The sequence below is a fragment of the Salarias fasciatus genome, chromosome 23 (assembly GCF_902148845.1).
Source record: "Salarias fasciatus chromosome 23, fSalaFa1.1, whole genome shotgun sequence".
Lineage (NCBI taxonomy): Eukaryota > Metazoa > Chordata > Actinopteri > Blenniiformes > Blenniidae > Salarias > Salarias fasciatus.
Genome location: NC_043766.1, coordinates 29,822,556 through 29,835,647, shown reverse-complemented (window position 1 = coordinate 29,835,647; position 13,092 = coordinate 29,822,556). Strand labels below are relative to the sequence as shown.

Sequence of the window (13,092 nt, the reverse complement as noted above, 5' to 3'; positions counted from 1 at the left end):
TACAGTTGAGAGTCTGGTGTAATAATAATCAAAGCGGGTCTCCTGTCCATCCAAATGTTCTTGTATTTCCATTGTTATTGTTCGTAGCATTTAAACAACTAAGGGCAGCCACTTGTGACCCAACAGGAAGGCTAACATCATTTTCAAAGGTGCTGCTGTTTCCATGTAAATGGAGGTTGTTTTCTAAATGTTGCCATGTAGATACATAACTTTTGTGCAATGAAAATGCAAAAAACAATACACTTTGTTTGGTTTTGTTTTTCTGTAAATATACAGAGAGACATAGAGTGGGAACATTTTGCAATGAAAACATAAGGGAAGATAAGATATTGCGATATTCAATATATGACTGAAATTATCTTCAAATTTTATACTATTTAAACTTTAATGAAAAATTTATATACTGCCAAAAAAAAAAAAATCATACCATAACTACTTAATCCAACTAGACCCAGTTCAAAACTCTGAAACCTAACCATACTGTCAGAGAAATTTAGGGGGTCTTAATCTTCTCAAATCTTCTTATTTAACGCATTTCTTAGCCTTTCAGAAGGACATTTATTCCACATGGTCAGAGCATTTGAGACAGGTTGGCCCCTCAGACCCTCGGTTAACAGTTTCAAAATGTCACACGGGGACCTTTAATAAGGCTATGCTGCAGGATTTCAGGGACTTTCTGAGGGCAGCTGCAAGTGTTAAAATATTTAAATAAATCTTTATAAGGGACTTCTTCTAACTCAATTACCTATTTCAACACTTTTTTGTCCTGTAACTTTTCATTTCAATTCTTAATTCTATATTTGTCCTGAAAATTGATGCTTTGCTGTTTAGCAACACTCAGTTTCCATTTACAACATTTGAATGAGTGTTATTGGACTTCATTTTAATCTTTATTTCAATGCATCCTTTTAAATGGCTTTTATTATTTACTCCTGTTTTGTACTTACTGTTTTCTCGGCCTGAGTTGTTTCCCTCATCACCGTTGTCTTTTAAGCACTTAGAATTGTTTATAATACATTTCACCTCAGTCATTACGAAGACTGGTTGATTTGTAGAAACCTTGCAGTGTGAACCCTCAATTTTCTTCGTTTCTTGAGTGTGTGCATTTTTTTTTTTTTTTTTTTTTTGCATTTTGTGTACTTCCTGTTTGAGTTGGTTTCCCTTCCAATTTCTGATACCACCTGTTCTTCATTCATTATTCAGCCACTCATGTATTTAAAGTCCTGCTTTCTAATTCCTGGCTGCCAGATTATCTCAGGTTTTTTTTTTTTTTTTTTAGTGTCACTTGAGCGTTGCAGCTCTTTTTTTCCCTTGTCAAATTTGACCTTGAAACCATTTTCTGGGATTCTGCTGCTGCTGACTGTCTGTTAAATGTCTGCACTGTGGGTAAAGACCAAGGATTTGACAATTGAGTCTGCTTTTCTCTGTGATGGCTCCCTTTGAACCTACTTCCTGTGTAACACTGTCACACACACGGATTATCATGGATAATCTGTTTTCAAGGAGCAGCGCTCTCCCCTCTCAAAAAAAAAAAAAAAAAAAAATTAATAAACTGTTGTTATGTAAGTAAAGGATAAGAATATAAAACACGTCACTGTAAGTGTCGGCTTCAGCATTGTCAGAACACAGACTGACCCCTTGCATCGGGACGGGGATGCAAGACGCCTTCAGGAGGCGCAGTGGCAGAAACGGTTTGGAGTCAGTGAGATGCCTTTTCTAGCATTATGCTGATCAAAAGTTCATGTGAAAACAAAACTGGATTAAATGGATTAAAGTTAATCCATGGCTAGACAATTTTTCTGCTGACAAAAGATAAAAAAAGATGTTTCATGAAATTTAAAAGCAAGCAGAGAGAGAGAGGGAGAGAAATACTGCAATAAAATAATATAGATGAGAGAACAGATCTACGATTCAGTGTTCAAATCGATTGTACCACACAAACTTCAGTAGAAAAGAACCCAATATTTCAGTTTCACCTTCACAATGAGTGTGAAATTGCTGTTTAATGATCTATTAACTTGATGGCTGACTTGAAATGGAGCCACAAATTGGGAAATGTTTTTTTTTTCTTCCTCCAAATCAAATTTGAACTGATCAAATTGTGGCATTTCATAACAACTTTTTTTTTTTTTTTTATTGCAGCCGTAAAACCTAGGTGTGGAGACATTTCAGAAGATTTCATGGGAGATCAAGTCCAGTGAAATGAAATCAAGATTTTATGATTCCATCAAAGTTGGATGAAGCGTTATAAATATGATTGAATCATTGATTGTGGACTCCTGTGGAAGATCACTGTTGAAGCAAGTAGAACAACGTATTCCAGGTGAAATAATATACGGTGATTTAAAGGGTCATTATGTGTCGATGAAAACCCACCTGAACTTTTATAATTTAAAAAAAAAAGTAACAGAAAAAATACTTTTCAGTTTCAATATCAAATAGATGACGAGTAAAAACTGGAAATAAAGAGACTCCGTTGCATAGTTCTCTATACAAACATAACCTCTGAAATTCAACCGACCATCCCTGTGTGAATCTATGAATTAACTTAACCTTTACACTTCTGTGGGATAGTAATAAGACTGTAAGGGAAGAGGAGAGAAAAACAAATCTATACAAGGTTATAAATGTCCTCAAAGCACGACAATGAGATGAGCAATCTGAAATTCTAATTTAGGATTTAAACATATCAAAGTCAAATCATCAAATCAAATCAATCTTTATCTATGAAGCGCTATTCACACACATACACACACACGCACACGCATAAAAGCACACACTCCAACTCTGGTCACATGGGAGACATGACATGGCTTTCAACAGCTTTCAGAATTTGAGGTAAGACAGAAAAAATGCATACAAAAAAAGAAAAATGCAGATTACTATGTGAACCAGGGTTTGAATCGTTTCCCGCAATCTGTCTGCACATCTTTTCCTCACTTTCTATCCACTAACCCCACCAGAACAGCAGAAAGTCTTCTCCTCTGAGTCTGGTTCTGCAGAAACTCTCCTTCTGTCTGCTACATTAACACGTTTCTTCCTGTTGAAAGAGTTTGTTTCTTTACTCCACCACCTTGTACCTTGAAATGACCGTTTCGTCTTTGGCACTATAAATAAATAAATAGAATAGAATAGAATAGAATAGAATAGAATAGAATAGAATAGAATAGAGACGCGTAATTGTGTGGTTGCTTGCTCACGTTCTCTGGGTATGCGGACTTGGGGCTGTGACACCTTTTACTGAGGCTGAAGAGCTTGAAGATGACTCTCTGGGCTCGTCTGGAGAGGAGCCGCATGCTGTTCTCCAGCTGTTCGTAGCGCCACTGAAACAGGCTGTCCAGGGACCACAAGTGTTGTATAGTTGACACGTTCAGGAAATAGTTCTGCGGCAGCCTTGTATAGAAGGCCTTGAATTCATCTGTAACCACACAAAAAACACATGGGTAGAGTCAGGCAACATGAGCGCGTTACAGCAGATCTTTGAGAGGAGGTCACCCTGGAACTCTTGGAGGATCTGTTTGAAACTTACTAGATTGATTCAGTGCAAAGTTAATCATTGCACCTATTTCACAGAGGTTAGGCTCTGTGGAAACTTGTGTGTGATATGTGTTTATAAGTTCTTCTCTGTTTGCTGTAGTATTGCAAGAACAGCTTTGGTTCGTGCTCAAGGTTGCCGAGAAACTAAAGCTTTTACACACCATTTAATGTGTTGTTATCTACGGTGCCACTCTCCTCTCTAGAGGTACCCTTTATACCTTTTGTCACCTTACATGCCCCTCAATTGATATTGTTGAAGGGAAAAGCTCAAATAGCTCATCTCACACAGTAGGGACAAGAGAAATCCTTCAGTGTGTCAATATGGAAAAACATGCAAAAGAACGTAGATTACCATTTTGAACCTGTTTAAAAATATGGACAAGAACTGGACTTCTCAGACAAAGTAACTTTGAAATATTAAGCAAAAAAAAAAAAAGAGAAGAAAAGAAACAAGCAATTATAGCTTTATCCTGGTTTTGTAGTTTTTTTTTTAATTGATTTCATAATTATATTATTGCATTCTTTTCTACATATCATCCAGGGATTGTATTCTTGTTTATGTGCTTAATCCTGAAAACCAATGTTTGAAAAAAAAAAAAGAAATTAATCAAAATTAATCAAAAGACATCTTGTACCGATGTTCATTCTAATATCAATCCCCGAGGCTGCTTCAATTTTAAACCTACAACCTGATCATTAATTCAAAGATGGCTGAAACATACCTGCAGTTACGATCTTCTGCACGTTTTCACATAGATGCACAATAATCTAAAATAGCTATGAGGCTCAAAGACAGGAATGGGAGCCACAGTTTGTGAAAAATGCATTAGGAGAGAATGAAATACTGGCTTTTCTCAATAATGCATTACACAGACAAGCTGTGTGCAAATACTGTGAAAAGGAAATTTAAACCTTGAAGGAACTAATAAAGCTATACCTGCCAATAACACAACTTCTGAATAGTCTGATAAAATAATTCAAACTTTGAACTTTGAAAAAAATTGATGGATATTTTGTCAATAAATCTATAAGTTATCATGGTTGCTGTGATGGATTGGCAACCTGTCCAGGGTGTAGCCCTGATCAGGATAAAGCAGTGTAGAACATGGATGAATGGAGGATTACATTATTAGCTGCTTTGTACATTAAGAAGAGGAGATAGAATTAATAAATAACAATGAATGAAATTGATAACTGGTGACAACAATTCAAATATCATTTTAAAAATATATTAGGGTATTGGCAGTTTGTACAATATGGTTGCTTCAATATACTTGATGTTCAACATAAACAGGTTGTTTAAGACTTCAAACTACAGAATTGTGTCAAACAAAGTTATGCAACACAAAGGTCACAGCAGAAAACTGCACATTTGTCCTGGAGATATTTCAAAGCACTTCATTAACACAGGTGTGGACCGCACGCTGCTGTTATCTAAAATAATTTTATATAGCAAGAAGTTTTATCAGAAAATGAAAAAAAACTGCATTTAATCATGTGGTTTGACATTGGATTTTGTAGTGACTCTTTGTAGCTTGTTGGGTAAGAGGCAGAAGTCGGAGTGGCAGGAGTGTGTCCAGATTGAGGATGAACTACACCTGAATGGACTCTTTGTGATTGCCCCGTCTGGTATTTCTCCAGATTTGTCCCCTGATTGCTCTACAGCAGAGATGAATTTGTCAGTTTTGGGCTTTCCCTCCATCCTACAAACAGGATGTGTAGCCACAGGACATCACAACTGCAATTACATGTGCTCATGATGCCACGATTCACAACATTCAGTATATTGTTGTGGATTATTCAAACGTCCTTAGTTTTATGTTCCATTTCCACAACAACATTTCAGTAAAAGCGCAAGGTTTTTGCATTTCCTTTCAGAACATTTTTTGGATTTACATGGAAACATTGAAAACAAAGTCAGTTCAAACAGAAATGGCAGATGATGTAGTTATGCCAGGCAATGAGTTGGTGCCGTTTGTATTTTGTAATGAAAACCCTCACCGTGCATATGCCGTGGCAGCAATTCAGAAAAGATGCACATTTCCCCCATTTGCAAGTAGATGGATTTTTAAAACATTGCATTTTACTCCAATCCCATGGAGACGAGTTTTCGAAAAATTCAATCCTGTGAACAGTTTCAAAATGTTTACTTTTCATGAAGTCCGAGCCCCATTATCGAGTAAACAAACCCCCAAAACACAACAGTTTTCCCATGTAACTTGAAAATGGAGCTCCCAAATTGGTTGAATGTGAAAACAGGATTAGCTTGAGCATCTTCTTCAATGTACTGTATGGGATAAATTAATTTGACACGCAGGTGGTTTTGTAGAAGAAAATAAATACATTAAATACAAATGCAACAAATAAATAGCAACTATTTTAGGGGGAAGAGTTGCATATACATGAATGGAAAGATGACTCTTTTTTTGTCTGCATTTATTTAAAAAAATAATCATTAGTAGTGGTACAATATATAATAAAACAGGTTCCTAATATAATTCTGCGAATTCTTTTTTTTTTAATTTTGTGATTTTTTTTTTTTTAAGTAAAAGTGGAACCGTTTAAATGAAAAGCATTGTAAGCAGCTTGAGGGTCACAATCAGTGAACGTGACCCTCACTGTAGACATTTATTTTAACTTTAAAAACTTTTTGAGGTCAAGAATATAATGTTTAAAAATCACACATACTGTATATACTGGTATACTGCAAAACAAAGTGTTCTAAATATGACTTTATTGTATATTTGAAAACTAACCTGTTAAAACTTACTCTATAAATATACATGTACCACAAAACAAAACAAAACAAAACAAAAAAAAAAAAAAACATTGAGTAACGGGGACTTTTGGAATATCTACTTAAATAAGGAGACTAAATGGGAATCTCATCTGCTTTAAAAATTCTTCTACATTCCTGAAATCCTGCACAACCAGCACCTATATCCAGCATCACTTCCATTAACCTTCAGTTGGTGTTAAATTGCAGGAATAAAAGGAAAAAGTAATTAAATATGTTTTTTTTTTGTTTTTTTTTTTTCTATTTTAAGTGAAGGGTTAAGTACAGAAACAGCGTATCGTTAAGTTGTCAAATCCAACCTCTGGCTAAAAATGCTTCAGGTAAAGTGTGACATTATGACACGGATCATTATGAGGGCCACAAAAACTTCACCATCAGTACCAGAGGGCCAAATATTGACGAGCACCTCTGCCACTGGGATTTTTTTGAATTATGGCTACTAATTTATTCGAAAGGACAAATAGCAAGCTTCTAATTTTAATGAATATGAATGTATTACATATTTCTGTCATTAAATAATATAAATGCAGTATTACCTGACTTCACAATGAATCACACTCTCTCTCTCTCTCTCTCTCTCTCTCTCTCTCTCTCTCTCTCTCTCTCTCTCTCTCTCTCTGTCTGAAAAAGAGTAAAAATCAAGCACTTGCTGGATCTGCATCATCTACCACATACTGTATTCTTTACTTCATGCAGGTGCAGAGGAACTTCAGAATTGCAGTTGGTTGAGTGTTTGCACGTTTTTAACTGTCCATGAGCTGCAGAAAAGATTTCAAAATTATTTTACCCTTCGACACGTTTGATTAAGTTGTTCAATGTAAAGAAGGCTCGGTTCAAATATACTCCTGCCTTCGAATATTTGCAGACTCTCCATAAGCCTGTGGAAATCTTTAATACATCTTTCCCTTGCTTCAGGACATTGTTATACTCCAGCTGTGGCTCAAAGCTCACTTGCAGGGTTGCAGGTTCTGTCCTCATTTCCACCTGTCTGCATGTTGAATGCCCTTGATCCAGACACTAAACTGGAATTTGGGAGCTATTCAGGCTGCAAATCACTTTAGGTACTGCTGAAGCAGAGGAAATCACTTTTTAAGCGAATCCAATATCATTTTTTTTTTTTTTTAACAAACAACCTACTCACGTTTTTAATTTCCAGTAATGGGAAATTCTTAGTTTGCTTTAGTCATGATATCCAATTTCAATTCTCTTGTGCACTGTATTAAAGTTGTGATATTAGTGCTTTGCGGAGAGGGTGAGCAAGATGCTTGCATGATGTGTTTGCTGTGTGTGATTTGGACTCCAACCATTACACTTGCAACATTCATAATTTTGCCCCATTATTCTATATTTTCAAACATTATATTTTGCTTTGTTCTGTAAATTCATTTTTAAAACAATTTTTAACAGCAACTTTTTTTGCTGATTATAGAAGTGAGTCATCCTCACAGCCATTGACCACTTTGTCATTTTGTCACCGACACCAGAGTGGTAATAAGACTCCTGGCTTCTTGTTGAAGCAGCACATTTATCTTTGCCCTCTACTGGCTGGGTACTGCACAAGTAGCAACACAAGGCCAAGGTACAATCATCCCAATGATGTGATTCAAATCAGGCCCAAAATGGGTTTAAATCAGGCTGAACAATACACACATGACTTGACCTGAGGGCATCATCCACACAAGACACAATGTTCATATGAGTCTGGTGTATCTATCCAAAGTTAGCGATAGAAGTCACTTTTCCCGTCTTCTGTCAGGAGGCAGCAGATGAACCTTCTGGCATCTTCTTATGGTGATAAACAGCAGGTTAGAAGTCTGTGTATATCGCTCACTGAAGGACACATTTACGACACTTGAGGAGTGTCTGCATTCTGGGCCCGCTCCTGGCCTTGCTTCACAGCCAGCTATTAAAACATAAACTTTGAAAGTAATTGCACTTACGGATATTTCAGGCAATCTGAAGAGTAGGAAAAAAAAAGGACATCATTTTGATTTCACCTGAGTAATAATCGCCAAGGCAGGTGACGAGCACAGCAATAATAACCAAACATTATGCTAAGAGCTTCCATTCAAACTCTGTTTCCCGGTGATATGAAAAGCTGGACTGGAAATAAATGGGGTTTTATAGCTGATTAATCTGCTCCAGACATATTGTAAACTACCTGAGCTGAGAGCTGTTGATTTTTTTTTTCTTTTCTTTTTTTTTCATCTGGTCATGTCGCGTTGTTAATTTGCTGTATGCAGATAGTGTGCCAGGATCCAGGATTCTCAACCAGCTATTACAGTTCAACTATAAATCATAGAATAGGGAGGGACATACATATAGGATTCTCACTCAGATTTAATGGTGCAGATAAAACACTCGAATCCATCCCCACCTCCCCTCATATAAATGATTATACTTAAAAATCCAGCTTTTCTTGCATTTAAGATGAGCTTTGTGATGAGAAGGGAAGCAGAAATCTATTATTTTCATGAATGCTTCCTTACCTGATTCTTCAAATTCTTTATAGAGCAACGCCCATGTCTCTGTGATCCTATCCAGGCTCTCCTCCATGGCTTGGATGTCCATGTAGGGGCAGTTGCACTCTGGGAATTTTGGGTCGCAGCTGCACCAGCAGTCATTGCCATGACAGACAAAGTCACCCTCTCCATTGCAGGCTATGTAGCTGAGAGCAGCCTGCACGAAACTTTCTCTCAAGTAGTCTGGAAGGATCACTTGCAAGCCTGTAAAACCAAGCTGGGTTTAGTGCTGCCATCAAAGTGTGAACTTGGGGAGTGACAGTGAAAGTGTAGTGGCAACATAGCAGTGACTGAGCTTATAAATTACTTAATAAAATCTATAAATCTGTATATTTGTATTCCAAAGAGTTACTGCTGTTTACTTGATGTGCTTAAACTTTTCAGGGAAAGGCTTGATCCTCCAAAAAGAAAGTTCTAAAACTGTCAAAAGAAGTGAAAAGAAAAAGACACAAACCTTGCAGCTGAACTTTGTTTTCAGGGCTTTGAACCAGCACAGAGCTGACAGAGTCGAGGTTATCGTAATTGCTGCATCCAAGAGGACCTGTGCGGGTCTCTGTCACCTGCACAACAACAAAAGAAAAAGCACATTTAGAAATTTCCCTCTGTATTAATTTTAGGGAACGTGCAAGTGTTAAATTAGTCCTCTTTTCACAAGAAGTACTTCTTAAAATGTGATACAAGTGTCTTGTGCTACACACCAATCAGCTGTTTAGTTATGACCACTCACAGCCACAGTCAGTAGCACAGATTATCTCTTTAGTATGGCACATTTTAGTAGGTATAGTACATATTAGTCAGAGAGTGAATGTTTTTGTTCAAAAAGTTTACTTGTTGAAGCAGAAAAAAAGTGTGACTGCAGGAAAACTGGGTCACACCTCCAGTGGTTAATATCCATCAAATCTGTTCCAAGACATAAAACTCTCATGAACCCCATGAACAGCTTATGACCAGCGACGGCTCCCTGATGTACTGGGCTAGAGGTCCAGTCCAAAGGAGCTCAAACTGTTGGTAATACAGACAATAATACAGTGGTCAAAGCTACATGAGTTTTTTTTTTGGGTTTTAAATTTGGAATTAACTATTCAGAAATAAATAATTTGAAATAAATTATTCTCCTTCGTGCTTACATGGGAATAGTGATTCTGAACTGAAGCTTACATGGATAACACATTTGATCGCCTTTATTCAATTCCATTTAAAATCTGGCAATTGGAAACTTTTCTGTCGGACAGAGGGCAAATGTACAGTATTTAAATCTCCTGCAACAAACAACCTGCAGTTCCTGCTTATTTTTCTTTCTTTCTTTCTTTCTCAATTAACTTGGATACCACAGTCGTAAAGAAGGTACACATTTTTTACGCTTTTGTCCATCCACTTTTCTCATTATATCCATTTCTTCTAAGGCTCCTATTCAATAAATCGTCTCGGCTTGAGTCCAACGCTTGCTTTGGGCAGCCATCCTGGAATATGCGCATCACCGCGACAGGACAAGGGAACAAGCATTCACATAACGACAATAATTAATTTAAAGTGGAATGAGGTAATCAAAGAATTCAATTCAGCTTTAAATCAAATAAATCACTTGCTTCGGACTAAGTTTAATTCTGAACGGTCATTTTCATTCGGAACTAGGTGTTTACAAAAAGGTAACTTTTAATCTTTTTAAAGATTTCATTTTCATTCTGAACTAAACAGACATAAAAGTAGTCAAGCTGTACATGCTGACTCCTTTTTACTGCCGTAAGTCCCAACAATGGATACCTGAGCACCAAAACCAGACCAGGTAACATTTCAAGACAGTGCAATGGGCTGATAAATCAATTTTTTTCCCCAAATAAATTGCAATTGGATTCAAATGTCTTCATGGTGCTGTGAAATTTGTCCTTTGCATTTTGCCCATTTCTAAAGAGCATGAGGAGCATACAGGGGTTGAGGACTTTGCTCACAGATTCACAGTCACAAGCCATCATCAGCCCCAAGCTTTTGAAAGAAGAACTCAAGTCATTTAGCCATTAAGGGATACTTCAACATTTTGGCAAATTGGCCATTTAGCGCAATTCCTCAGTCATTCGAACAGCATGCTTACTTTTTTTATGAGGGCGAGCTGTTGTTTATTGTGTAGTGAGTCGAGGAGGGCTTTGCAGCTGACACAATGGAAGTGGGTGGTATTTTTGCTTCCCCTTGTCAAACTCATCAAATACACAACCCAACAACTCCAAAACACTTTGGTGGACACGTTATAATCCGCACATTCACTACGCTGTGGAACACCAACAAATAATATTGTAACGTTACGACATTGAAGCAAACACTGGGAACTACTTTTTCTTTTGAAATCACTACGCCCAGACGCCATGTTTAGTAAGTAGTTCCGTCTTAGCAATCTTCGCAAAAACGACTCAATCTCGTAATTTTGCATTAATATTTCACAGCGTAGTGAATGTGCAGATTATAACGTGTCCACCAAAGTGTTTTGGAGTTGATGGATTGTGTATTTGATGAGTTTGACGAGGGGAAGCAAAAATACCACCCACTTCCATTATGTCCGCTACGAAGCCCTCCTCGACTCACCACAGAATAAACAACAGCTCGCCCTCACAAAAAAAGTAAGCATGCTGTTCGAAATGACTAAGGAATTGCGCTAAATGGGCCAATTTGCCCAAAATGTTGAAGTATCCCTTTAAGAAAGTCCCTACAAGTCATGTAGATGGCCAGTTGTGTGAGTGTGTGTGTGAGTGTGTGTTGCTCACTGTAAAATACATAGTGTGCACTGTGTGAAGAAGACTAGTCAGAGGAAGTGGCATGATGCATTGGTCAATATTCTACGGGGGAAGTTTGTGTCTTGGCATCCGTGCGGATGTTACTTTGATGTGTAACGCCTACATAAGCATTGCTACAGACCATGTAACCCTTTCCCATATGCTAGTGGGCTCTTTCAGCAGGATGATACGCTCTGACACAAAGCAATGCTGGTTCAGGAATGGGTCAATGAACAAAACAACTGCTTTGAAGAGTCAACCTGGCCTCCACATTACTCAGATCTTACTCCAATCGAGCACCGAGCGCGATGTGCTGTACAAAATCCGATCCATGAAAACCCAACATCACCACTTGCAAGCTTCAATTGATCTGCTGCTAACATCTTGGTGCCAAATACCACAGCAGACCATCAGAGTTCTGAGGGAGTCCATGCCCCAAAAGGCCCTTTGGCAGCAAAAGAAGAACCTGCACAATATCAGGCAGATGGATATAATTTTGTGGTTGATCTTTCTTTTAAAGGGGATGTCTACCTTATCGATTGCACTTGTGAATGGGAAAGAAAAGAAAACATTGTGTGTTCATCCTGGTTTTGTAAGGGAGTTTTGGCTTCAACTCTTTTTTTTAAGTTTTTTTTCTCTCTCTCTCTGTATTGTTTTGCAACTGATTGAAGATGTTTCGACTGACCTTTGCCACAAAGCAGCTCCAACAAAGCATCTTTTTCACTTCATTTGCAAAACGAGATCTTATTTCTGGGCCCTCCTTTTTCTTGCTGTGACATAGCAGGGAGCACCTGAGTTGTCCTCATTTTTCTCCCTTTGTGGTTGCGGCACACCATATTTTGTTCAGCGATTTGTCCTGGTCAGGCTTGTCAGAGGACAGTTGGTGCAAAGTGACAGATGGATGAGGCGAGACAATGAGGGTCAGTCGATCAGTAACACCATCATCGAGGGCTAAAGGGCTCGAGAGCTCATATGAACCCTGTGCTGCAGGGGAGTGAACACTCAGTATGGGCCTCTTTAATCAAAAGTCTAATCCAGAGGAGAGGATTGAGAGGAAGAATAAATATCCTCCGTTGATGGAAAAAGGGAAATGAGGATAATTTCAGTGAAACTCTCCCGCTATAACATTTACATCGCATTATAAATCCCTTGTTTCCCTTATGGGGGATTTTAATGCTGATATGAATGTGAGGGAAATGAGATACAACCCTAGGTTTCGAACCACATGAATATTGTATCCATATAAGGAATTATTTGATATTCCACATGATATGCCATATGGCAAAACAATGACTGATGAGCAGAGCATTCAATTTCCGCTTTGCAGAGCAGCTGCTATTCACTGTAGATACATTGTGGTATATTAAAAATACTTAATAGGACATTATTGGCCACCTGTATCTCAGCATATGACTGTATGAGGCGTAGATGCTAAAGCTTTGATACTGTGGAAGACTTGCTTTGTATTTTCATTCAT

The 13,092-nt window shown here is 37.7% G+C and overlaps 1 pseudogene; it reads right to left on the bottom strand.

The window, feature by feature from the left end:
* The window catches only part of LOC115381285 (BMP/retinoic acid-inducible neural-specific protein 3-like), a 66,868-nt pseudogene that overhangs the window by 1,098 nt on the left and 52,678 nt on the right, over nt 1–13,092 (bottom strand).